Below are 12671 nucleotides of genomic sequence, written 5' to 3'. Positions count from 1 at the left end.
AACATGGTCTGACTCCTACCTAACTATATAAAGAGCAACTGAAGGTTAAATGCAGCTAACATGTCCTGTTTTAAGCCAGGCACTTACACCTCCGCTCCGCTGCGTCTCAGCCACTATCGCTCTGGAAGAAAGGGCGCTAGAGTCAGAGCAGGGGAGAGGCGAGCTGGAACAAACCATTTTAATATATTTTAACAACAAACCTTTTGTTGTTAAAATATTACGTCTCAACCAGGTACTGTATGATTTTTGTATTTTTATTAGTGTGTCACACAAACAGCAAATATTGTCAAAAAAAGTAAGAAATCTTCAGGGGTGCTTTGATTCACCCCCGATTCATTTTTTGGGGTGTTGAAGCACCCCCAAAAAAGGGGAAAAAACGCCCCTGATCAAATTTTTCGAACCAAACCTGGAATGACTTTTCTACAACGAATGAAGGCCGAACCTAAATGTTTAACATTAGGTATTGTCCACTACATATACAGGGAGTGCAGAATTATTAGGCAAATGAGTATTTTGTCCACATCATCCTCTTCATGCATGTTGTCTTACTCCAAGGTGTATAGGCTCGAAAGCCTACTACCAATTAAGCATATTAGGTGATGTGCATCTCTGTAATGAGAAGGGGTGTGGTCTAATGACATCAACACCCTATATCAGGTGTGCATAATTATTAGGCAACTTCCTTTCCTTTGCCAAAATGGGTCAAAAGAAGGACTTGACAGGCTCAGAAAAGTCAAAAATAGTGAGATATCTTGCAGAGGGATGCAGCAGTCTCAAAATTGCAAAGCTTCTGAAGCGTGATCATCGAACAATCAAGCGTTTCATTCAAAATAGTCAACAGGGTCGCAAGAAGCGTGTGGAAAAACCAAGGCGCAAAATAACTGCCCATGAACTGAGAAAAGTCAAGTGTGCAGCTGCCAAGATGCCACTTGCCACCAGTTTGGCCATATTTCAGAGCTGCAACATCACTGGAGTGCCCAAAAGCACAAGGTGTGCAATACTCAGAGACATGGCCAAGGTAAGAAAGGCTGAAAGATGACCACCACTGAACAAGACGCACAAGCTGAAACGTCAAGACTGGGCCAAGAAATATCTCAAGACTGGTTTTTCTAAGGTTTTATGGACTGATGAAATGAGAGTGAGTCTTGATGGGCCAGATGGATGGGCCCGTGGCTGGATTGGTAAAGGGCAGAGAGCTCCAGTCCGACTCAGACGCCAGCAAGGTGGAGGTGGAGTACTGGTTTGGGCTGATATCATCAAAGATGAGCTTGTGGGGCCTTTTCGGGTTGAGGATGGAGTCAAGCTCAACTCCCAGTCCTACTGCCAGTTTCTGGAAGACACCTTCTTCAAGCAGTGGTACAGGAAGAAGTCTGCATCCTTCAAGAAAAACATGATTTTCATGCAGGACAATGCTCCATCACACGCGTCCAAGTACTCCACAGCGTGCCTGGCAAGAAAGGGTATAAAAGAAGAAAAACTAATGACATGGCCACCTTGTTCACCTGATCTGAACCCCATTGAGAACCTGTGGTCCATCATCAAATGTGAGATTTACAAGGAGGGAAAACAGTACACCTCTCTGAACAGTGTCTGGGAGGCTGTGGTTGATGCTGCACGCAATGTTGATGGTGAACAGATCAAAACACTGACAGAATCCATGGATGGCAGGCTTTTGAGTGTCCTTGCAAAGAAAGGTGGCTATATTGGTCGCTGATTTGTTTTTGTTTTGTTTTTGAATGTCAGAAATGTATATTTGTGAATGTGGAGAGTGTAAAATTATGATATTATTTTATGCCATGTTATACCCCTAATTAAAGATTGTGAATTATTATGTAGTTTTAGTTTGCATTATTCTCCTGAATTAGAAGAAGCTGATAACTATTGCATTAGTTAAACTGATTTGCATTACATTAAATTGCTGACTTGTTGTGAATGAATGATATTGTTTTATGATGCATTATATTGCTGAGTTATAAGAAATACTGTTCGCAGAAGGTTATTGTCTAATTTGTCTGAGTAGAAGAGAACAGAGTGTGCTGGAGTTTTCTGCCCCATTTCAGCAGGAGCAGATAAACAGGGAGCCAAGGTCGTAGCTTAGGCGCTGTGTGAGAGAGAGCATGTGAATGTTTAGGCTTTTTATGATAAGGTGGAGGCACCAGAGGTTATAAAAGTTTGAGCAATGCTCCACCATTTTGAGATTTTGAGGCTGTCTGCATCAGTGTCCATCTCCCACGTGTGTGATCATTAAATCATCGTTTGACTCAACCCGGCCGGACCAGTGTTGTTATTGTGGTTTTTCTCTTGTCTCCATCCCCAATATTTTGAACCTTAACATTTTGGGGGCTCGTCCTGTGGTATTGGGGTGGAATTTAAAAGTTTGGACGGTCCGAGGTTGTCGAACGGACAGGCACGAGCCAGTGGTCTGATGTGAGTGGACAAAAGCCGGCTTATCTAAAGGTAAGGCACTACCTGTTGAATTATTTCCAAAGTGTGCCAAATTGGATATGACTAAATTAAAGTCTACTCACTGAAATTACTGGTAGAGTGTCTGTTTTGATTTTGATGAGAATCACCGTGTGGTATGCAGTTAAAGTTGCTTAAGAGTATTTAATGAAGTTGAAGAAATATGAAACTGTTCCCAGAAGTAACAGAGAATGTTGGGTTTGAGTCCCTGGATATTGAGCTGAAGGCTCAGGTAGTTTGGTAGGGAAATTAGGACAGAAACTGTTCCCAGAAGTAACAGAGACTGGTTAATAGTTTTACAAATTAGGTCAGAAACTGTTCCCAGAAGTAACAGAGACTGTTTAATTGGTCGTAAAAAAGTTATCTTTCTTCGGTGAGACCCGTTATGGTAAAATTTCTCAAAATCGGTTAGGTGAAAATTATTATAGGACGGCAGCCCAGAAGTCTGCTAAGAAGCACATAGCCCGGGGGTTACGCCCCCTCCTGGCCGTGGACACGCGGTCTTGACCTGTCGGCGAACAGGGGTAGTTCAGTTTTGGTTTAACTGTGGGGTACAGGGCATCCCGAAATAAGCTAGGAGTTACCGAGACTCCTCATCGTTTAAAACGGTGTCATGTGCTTGTTTGGACAAAGTTAAATTGAGTTAGGGATTTAGAAGTTAGGTCAGAAACTGTTCCCAGAAGTAACAGATACTGTTTGATTGACTACAAAAAAGTTGGACTTTCTTCGGTGAGACCCGTTATTTTAAATTTGTCGAAATTTGTTAGGTGCTGAATCTGTCAGGCCTGTCAGTGATTGTAAATATAAGACGTCTTTGTAATATAAAATAGAAGAGTTTTGTCTGAGCTTTGTGTGACCCTGTGTGTGACGACAGCGCACTGCAGCGCTGCGAGCTATTTTTAGACGGTGTGTGAACATGCAAATGAGCTGTGACGCGCACAGAGGACTTTGCTTCCTGTTTAGCGTGTTTTTGAGTTTTATAATTTTGATTTGCAAACAATGATACATGCCTGTAAGTAAAACGCTGATTTTGCTGATTATGATACTACAAATACGGTGTTGAATGACTAGGGTGTGAATGATGTTGGAGTTTAAAGCTGAAACTCAGAGAGGAGTGTGTTGGGAGACTGGCATGTAGTCTGCAGTGCAAAGGTGGGCGTCTTGCCTGCTAGTCTATTTAACAGTAATGAAAATGATATTAAATAAATCTCTCAGTGTGTTGATACAGGTGGCTATGGGGCTGGACCAACTGCCCCCACAAGCACGGCGGCCGAAGCAAAATTATAGTAATGGAAACCAAACTCAGCAAGAATCAGCAGCTGTGGAAAAGACAGCAGCTAGCAGAGAATTAAAGGAGAAATTAAGAGAAGTTTTACACATAAAATTGCGGCCAACAGACTTGTGGAGGTTGGGAAGGCGCCTGGAGCATCACAACAAAAAGGTGAAACAAAAACACACACAAGCAGAGAAATGTGAGAGAGAGGCACGTGCTAGAGAAATGCCTCGTTTGAGAAAAAACGTTAAATTAGCCCATGTACAAACGCACATACACGCAATGAAGAAACAGCTTACACCCATGAACATGTGAAGATTTTCCAGCAACTTTAAAGCAGTGAAGCTTAACATACACCCGCCGTTACACAATAAAGTTTATCCACTACTAACAAATAAACCCTCTGGGTTGCAGGACAACAACTTAACTTCAAAAAAAAAAAAAAATCACAACCAGTGATAACACGACAAATTTAGTGGTTAATAAAAGTCAAATTGTGACATGTTTTCTTCTGATTGATTAATACAAGTGAGTACTGAATGAAAGAAAATTCCATTTTTGTGCTTTAAACATGATCTTAAGAATTTTAACATGTACCTGTGTTGTCCTGTCAGCTTGGTGGGTTATGAGAGGATTATATGGTGAGAAAAAACAAAAAAAAAGGGGGAGAGAAGGCTGACACAGGGCCTGGTCCCGTTGTTTTTCCCCTCTCTGAGTAACACAGCCAATACAACATGATTTTCCTGTTCGTTTGTTTTTGTTTTTGTTTTGTTTTGTTTTTTCTCTTTATGCTTGATTACAGGCTGCTTTGTCGGCCCGGAAAAGCCGAGGCTGACCCTGGACTCCTGCTCTCCCCTCTACCATCTTTGCTCTCTCCTCTACCATCTTTGATGTGACCCTGACTAAATGCTAAAGCAGCTGAACCCGCAACAACAACTTGAAAATGTCAACAGTGCTGCAGGAAAATGATCTCATGCAGCAGAGACGGAGAGCGGTAATCCAAGGCCCGTTTCACTACACGGGGAGATTTCTGTCAGCGTCTTTTCTTTCTGAGAAGATTGAGAAAGGCCCGGCTCCCACCACCGATTCTGACCACCTTATATAAAGGAACTATTGAGAGCATCCTGAGCAGCTATATCACTTTCTGGTTCGGGAACAGCACCATGCCGGACAGACAAGCACTACAGAGGGTTGTGCAATCAGCTGAGCGCACCATCCGCTCCGAGCACCCTGACCTGCACTCAATCTACAGCAGGCGGTGCTGGACCAAGACCAGGAAGATCGTGAACGACCTCAGCCATCCCAACAACAGACTGTTCTCTCTGTTGCTGTGTACGTGACAAATAAACATCTGGATTTGGAAAACGAGGCACTCGCAAAGCCACCAGCATTGTGCCTGATTGGACACACCCCTCTCACACACTCTTTACATTCTTGCCATATGGAAAAAGACAGCTTCAGCTGACAGAGCTGTGACGAGACGCCCATCAAGCCCAGATGAAAAGTGAGGCCGAGCAAAACCATGCTGACCTTAACCACTCTGCATTAAAACTGTGCAGGACAGTGACGGACCAACAATGACCATCGGGCAGCAAAAAGGGCGTGCCAGGGACAGGAGGAGTAACTGAGGTCAGGAGGCACCTCAGAATGGACAAAACACCAGGAGAAAATAAGCTGAAGGCACAGGTGTCGGGGCTCGGCCAGGAGCTGACCTCTGAGAAGAGCCGAACAGCAGAGCCGCAAAAGGCCGTGGAGCAAAGCAAGGAAAACATCAATGGACTTAAATCTGATTTCTACGGAAAAGACTCTGAGGTTTCTGCCCTCAATAAGACCTCGAGGCATCAGAGCAGAAACTGAGCATGGCCCAGGAGGAGCTAGCTGAAAATCGAACCCATCAGGCTTGGAGTCCAAGACACCGGACTTGAAATCAGGCCGGAGCATCCTGGAGCTAGATGAGCAGTGTGATTTGTCCGGTCTGCTATGGAGCGAACGTTAGGGGGATGGCTTCCTGTCGCCTCTGCCGTCCTCCGATCGCTCAGCGTCCTGGGCTGCCCAGCTCTGGACTGAACGCTCGGGCCGAGACACCCAAACAACCATGGACTCCATTCCCCTGGAATGGGACCACGACTACGACCTCAGCCGTGGGCTTGAGAGTGCAAGCAGGGATCCCAGAGAGCCTTGAGGCCTGTGTTAGACTAACAGAACAAAGATTGAGGTCTTCCACTGGGGAGGTGGAAGCTGCAGACTCTCCTATACACCTTCTGGATGTCAGCCGTTCCACCTGCAAACAAACGGACAGCAGTCGCACTTCTGCAAGCAATAAACGGACATCCAGACAATTGAGCTGCGTATCAAAACCCTGAAGGAAGACCGAAGCAAAAGGGTCAAGTTAAGGAGGAGCGAAATAAGGAGAAGATGCTGGACACTGGAGAAAAGGACTGCCTCAATTGGGGCCAGAACCAGTATGGACAGAACTCTGAGCAGCAGCACCAATGGATGCAAACAGACTGAAAAGGAGGAGGGCAGGACCTAGGGCACGCTTCAGGCCGTGGTTTACCCAGAACACTACAACAGGAAAGTGATGAACACAAACACCCACACAAACACACACATCTACATGCACCGACTCAGAGTGAAAAGAAACATACATATGAACATATGCACTCGTTGATTGAGGGAGAAATGACACACACACACACACAAATTAAAATGTTGATTCAATGAACTGAGAAGTGATCCACACACACACACACACACACGCTGATGCAATGAAGAATGCTTTACTAACAAATGCTGCACACAAACATCCAAATACGGAGTTGGTTACAACAGCAAGAACTGATTGATTATTTATTGCTTAAATGTATTTCATGCCACGCAGAGGGCATTTGTGTAGATTTAGAGGACATGGTCTGAAGCACTTTGATAATGAAAACAATGTCTGTGCGTGATGTCTGTTTATGGCTCAAAGCCTCCACTGAATTGTTTACTGTGCTTCACACAGTCTAACAAGGAGCAGTGGTACAGAGCGAAAATGATGAATGAATGGTGTGAGTTGTATTTCGAAGAAATTATGAAAAGGTTGTGTTGATTCAACTTAGTTGTTTATGTTTTTGTCAAGGTAAAGAGTTGGTGTGTAAATAGTGTCTACTATTGAGTCAAGTAAATCCAACATGTTTTGTTGGTGCAAAAAGGAGTTTTGGTTGATCTTTGGGTTTTGTTTGACACTAGGTTGATTCTATCAGTGAGGTTTGGATTGTTCTCTTTCTCTAAGAGAGAGGAAGATGGTTTGAACTTTGGACATGTTTGCAATGGGCCCCAGTATCTGTTATTATATGAGTGTTTTATTGTTTACGTTTGTTTTTGCTTTTGTTACAGTGCACTGAGATAAGAACACCTGAGAGGTGTGATCCACCGGTGGTGATATTTTGGTATTTTGTGAGTTCCTGATTTAACAAATCAGCTCTTTAATCCAGGCCTGAGAGATTGAACTTTAAAGCGCTATAAAATATTCTTATTGAAAACAGTCGCAAAGTATTTTTTCTCCATGATTATAATGAGCTTGGGAGAAAATTCACTTATATGGGACACTGATCCTGAAGCCTAAAAGGATTGCAGCGAGTCAATCCAGTCCAAAGAAGGAAAAACAAACAAGGAACTGTTTCCTTTAAAATGATGACGTCATCTTGCTGGTGATGGAGCCTCGAATAGGCTGCGCGTGAGACTCCATTATCAGCAACTTTTGGTATGAATGTGTGTGGATGTATGCATATGACTGACGACTAAAAGTCGTGGACTGATGACTAAAAGTTTAACTGACTTGATACTGAGACAAAAACGGTGCTGACTTTAGGATTATTGAATGTCCACAGACAATTCACCCAGCCTGTAAAAGAAGGGTGGATGTTTTGGTTTGCTTTGTTTTGTCTGCAAGAACAGAAGAATGACAGAGACTAAAGAGCTGTAGCTTCACAGCAGTGTGAACTGCAGACTGAACCCTTTGGTTGCTAATTTTGAGCTACTGATGTTTGCATTAATGAAATTGTGTTTTAGTAGCTGTGTTTTAATTAAGGTATTACATTATATTGTTGGGAATATTAAATGCTATAGTGAAGAAAAGGTTTGATCCCACTCATGACTGAGCATGTTATTATTAACCATAGTGGGTCAATGTAGAGAGTGAATTAATTTTAGAGAAATAAAGAAAAAACAAACAAAAAACCCTCCACCGAGGTCTATGAATAAGAGGGGAATGATAGACAGCCACACTCAAAATGGAGATAGGTAATGATAAACACTGGTCCCCGTCTTTTGGGCGCTCTCTTGAAGTAGTCAACAATTTAAAAGTAAGATAAAATAACAGGGGCATGTGCTGAGGGGTGGTGCTGCACAAGAACAAGAGTAAAATAAAGAAAATATTGTTTTTAGAAGTGCAAATTAAAATGTACCATTACACTCAGAGGATCAATATGAAGCTTGATATTTGTTAATTTTGAATGAAGTACATGACTGGTGACTGTTCTGTCCTGAGCTTTTGTTTTTACAGCACCCGCTTGATCACACCAACAGTTTCTCGCCACCGAAGAGGGGTACTTGAAAAAATAAAGAACGGGGAGGAATATCATCAAAACTGGAAACAGGTAATCCCCAAAGGGGGTGATAACGCCATAACTTTCACTATGGTCAAATTCTCAAAATTTGACCCTCAAAAATTCTTCAAACATTTAGACACAAAGTGGAGATTTAGATACATATAATGTCGTAAACCACATAAGCATGAAGTATTTGATTCAATAAGATGGTGAAATAACAAGCAGCAAAAGGTTGATCATGTTAATGGTGTTTATTCAAGGGTGCAGAGGAGATTATTATTATTATTAAAGACAACAAATGAAATAACGAAAAGTAGAAGTGGAAAGAATTTGCGTTAACGGCAATAAAATCAAAAAAAAAAGAGATACTAACTAAAACTGTACTGAATGTTCACAAAACTAACTAAAATTAACTAGATTTATAGCAAAATGTGTTTGGTTGCATTGATGTGTGCGTGCCCTGCTATAGTGAAATTAAGGTAGTACGTTAGTCGAGTCGTCTGTGTTGCTGCTCCGTCCACGCGCAGAATCAGGTCAGGAAAAGTCGGGAGACAGCGCCAGAATAGAATTGAGGATGATTTTAATATGACTGTTTTGTAGACATAACAAGAGTCTTGTAGTGGAGAGGGACGTAATGTCCTCCTGAGACCCAGAGAATAAGAAAAAACAGGGAGAAATTATTTTCGTTTTTTCTTTTTTCTTTTTTTTTTCTTTTTTCTTTTAAATGAATTAAGTGTTATTAAAATAACAATCTTATAAGATGAAGATCAGGGACCAACCCAGAAGTCACTGACACTTCACTAACTGTAAACTATTGGTTTAGGAATAAGTGATGGCACTGACCTTTCTATTTCACAAAAGTCAATTTATTTAGGATATCTGAGTAAGTACTGATTTTATTTGGAGACACAAAGGAACATTTGGCACTTCCCTCATCTCACATCTGTTTCATTGTTGTACCCAATCATTCTACAACTGAAATGCCTTGGACTGCTAACCATTTCAGGCAAGTGGAGTGAACCATATTTTGCTAGACTCTCATCAGATTGGGGCTTCCTTTTATTGATCTTTGGAGAGAAGTCTTCATTACTGATATTATTCAGGTCTTGTTCACATGTTTGTCCCAGGTTTCTCAGCCAAGAGGAGCTTAAACCCCAGATACTGTGAGTTCTTTTCACACATTGAGATCACTGATAACTCTCAGCAACGACGTGATCTCGTAGAAACAATTAGGTGTTATGGATTCAACTATAATTGCGACTCTTATTTTTTACTTTACTGGAAAACATTTCTGCATTTTACCCATATTTTATTTTTAACTCAAAATCAAAATTCCAGATTCTACTACATGTTGGTTTTGCACCAGATAGGACGACAGATTTCAGGTGGCCCTGTGTCTTTCTCTATTACATCTGCCACTGCATCTCGATAATCTCTGTGGCTTTTAGTGGGTCCTGACCCTCTTATATTTTGAAAAATCTATGTTTGAATCTCCCTTAATAATTGTGTTAAGAATTCTCTCCGCCTTTGTCAAAAGTTGGGTATTAGGAAAAAGTGAAATAAATATAAATATAAAGTCCCAATGTGTAGAGCACACATTAATAAATTAGTCATGTTCCCTGTGAAAGTAAATGAGCCTAATTCTTAAAGACCCCTGAAATTATTTACCAGATGTTTATTTTTTGAATAAAATAAAAATCTGAGTTTAACAAAACATTTTAATTGTAAATATCAAGCTTACCTTTCTTTCTTCCATAAAATGTGCTTGTGGGCACGCTAGCCATTTTGAAAAGGTGGGAAAAACAATTGGCAAGGCCACACCCCCACACATGGGATATAATTTTAAAGGTTCTGTTGTCCTCTCTAAGAAACATCAGGACTTAGAGGAGTGGCAAGTAGAGTATGAGAGCTACAAGCAAAAAACTAAATGTGTACTACAGTGCGCAAAAATGAATTACTGGGTCATCAGGGGGTCTTGAGGGACATTTATAAAAAACAAAAAAAATCCCACAAACCTTAAAAGTGCACTTGAAAAGCTCACACAAGAAGGTTAACCTAGCTTACCTAGAAGACCTCATCAGGGGGAGCACACTCCCCCTCTTTTTAGAGCTCACCCACTTAACTCGCATCCCAAGAAAACAGCTAACCCCAGATAAGGCAGCGTGATGTATCCCGAGATAACAGGACTGGGACATCTAAATAAAGGTGTGAAACAATCGCCTTCAAAAGGTTATCAATTAACTTTAACCAAAATTAGGAACACTCGGTGCGGCAAGAGTTAATAGTTATTAGTCTCAACACCCAAGGATAATTAGAAGAGCATGACTGATATGATGGAACTGAGATTTTGTTACACTTAACTTTTGCAAAACACAAATAAAACTAAATTGAAACTAAGGATTTTCAGAAAATAAAAACTAGACTAAACTAGCAAAGAATTGGTAAAGACTAATTACAACTGGCAAAAAATTGAAAATCTGGAGTCGAAACTAAATAAAAGATAAAACCTAATGAAAATGGCGAAACGTTTAAAACTCTGGTGCAGAGATTGGCAAATCTGACCAGGAACGTTATAAAATGGATTGTCAGAACAGTCAGCGTTAAAGCCACTTTTGACAGTCCATACTAGGATGGCATTGGACATCATGGGGGTGGAAGGGGGGTTGGTGTGACCAAGGTGTGGTTTGGCTTGTCGTATGTATATTTGAGATCATATGGCTCTGGATGGACCAGTTACCAGGGCATGGAAGGAGGACAGACTCATTAAAGGAGGAGAAGGAACTTGCTGGGATTGGAGATCCTCTGGGTGAGTGGTTGATTAAAAGCATGCATAAAATAGAAGTTATCTGTTGTTATTGATTGGTAATAGATTGATAATTGGCCACATTTACAGCTGTATTGACTTGTTGTGGACGTAGTCGACTTCAGGTTTAAACACTCTAGTTAACAGGTTGAAAATAGTGACATTAAAGGAAGAGTATGCAGCACCACCCTGTCAGACGCCAGTGATGGTGGAGCTCACTGATGAATCAGGTGAGCTGGATTCATGGCTGATTCAAAACTAAGATCCCCCTGCTGTGGTCAGTAAGGGGACAAAAGGGGGTGTTATACTGTTATTTTCAATGTCAGCATTATTATTGTATGAGAATCATGCAACAAGCATTGCATCGATGATCATTTATTGAAGTTTTTGACCTTATACTAACATCTGTGTTCCTGTGATTGTTATAACCTCTGATGAATCTTCTATTTACAGGTGTTAGGATAATGATATAATTTTTCATTGCAGGTGTAACCATGATCATTTTTATACATATTGCAACTTGTTGCTCATTGTAGAGTTGTGCTCAAGTTAATAAGGGTTAAAAGCTACAGTCAGCGCGAATGTCTGACTGATCTATTGAGGGGAAAGGCTTCGAGCATAGAAGGCCGCACGCGCTTACAAAACACTGATATCATGTTATTCTTTGTGATCTTTTCTTAAATTATGTCTTTAAGGTTAGTTTAAATAGTGGCAGTTAATTAAACGAGATTTATTAAAATATTAAATACCTGAGTCAGAACGTTATACGCGGATCACCTTAAGAGTCTGGGAAACTTTGTAGCTGCCTAACTTTTTTTTTGAATGTTCTAGCTCCATTGATTTGACACATTGGAATGTGTCAAAAAAGGGGGGGGAAGGTTGAGCTTTAACATCAAACCAGGATTATTTGAACATTTTATAACTTCATTTGTGTCTTTAATAATTTAGGAATGGTAAAGCTTAAGCTAATAGCGGTCCGAGAAGACGGACCTTTTAGAGAATCAGTGAAAAAGCATAAACTATCACTTTCATGTTTAATCATTACTCATTGAAATGAACTGAATAGCGTTTAGAAGATTTGTTAATTTTTTGTCTTTTGTTAAAAAGAGGGGTTTCAATAATTTTCAGACGCACCTTGCAAATGTGCTTATAACGAGTTGGCACTCGGCCTTTTGAAGGTCAGAAGCTTCGTTCGGCGTGACTGTCCGGACTGATAAAGTGTAAGAAATGCCTTGAGTGCGGAGGGCTAAATGCAAACACTGCTTACACACACATAAGATATGATTAGAATAAGTCCCTGGGACATTCTGAATGTTTTAGACCAATTCTGAATCACTAGAAGGTCAGTAGATAAGAACATTAGATTATTAGGGTTAGGAAGAGAGGTGTTTTGGTTTTCTGTCTCTTACAGAGAAAGGAACAGACACCAGACGAGGTCACAGAGATGCGAGGATCCTCCGTAGCAGAGTCAGACACAGTGACTGCCGAGACATCAACTGGGTCCAAGGGTCATGGCGTTTGGGCTCCAGCTAGTCACCAC

Source organism: Astatotilapia calliptera, chromosome 17 (assembly GCF_964374335.1).
Source record: "Astatotilapia calliptera chromosome 17, fAstCal68.1, whole genome shotgun sequence".
Classification (NCBI taxonomy): domain Eukaryota; kingdom Metazoa; phylum Chordata; class Actinopteri; order Cichliformes; family Cichlidae; genus Astatotilapia; species Astatotilapia calliptera.
This window is presented reverse-complemented; position numbering follows the sequence as displayed.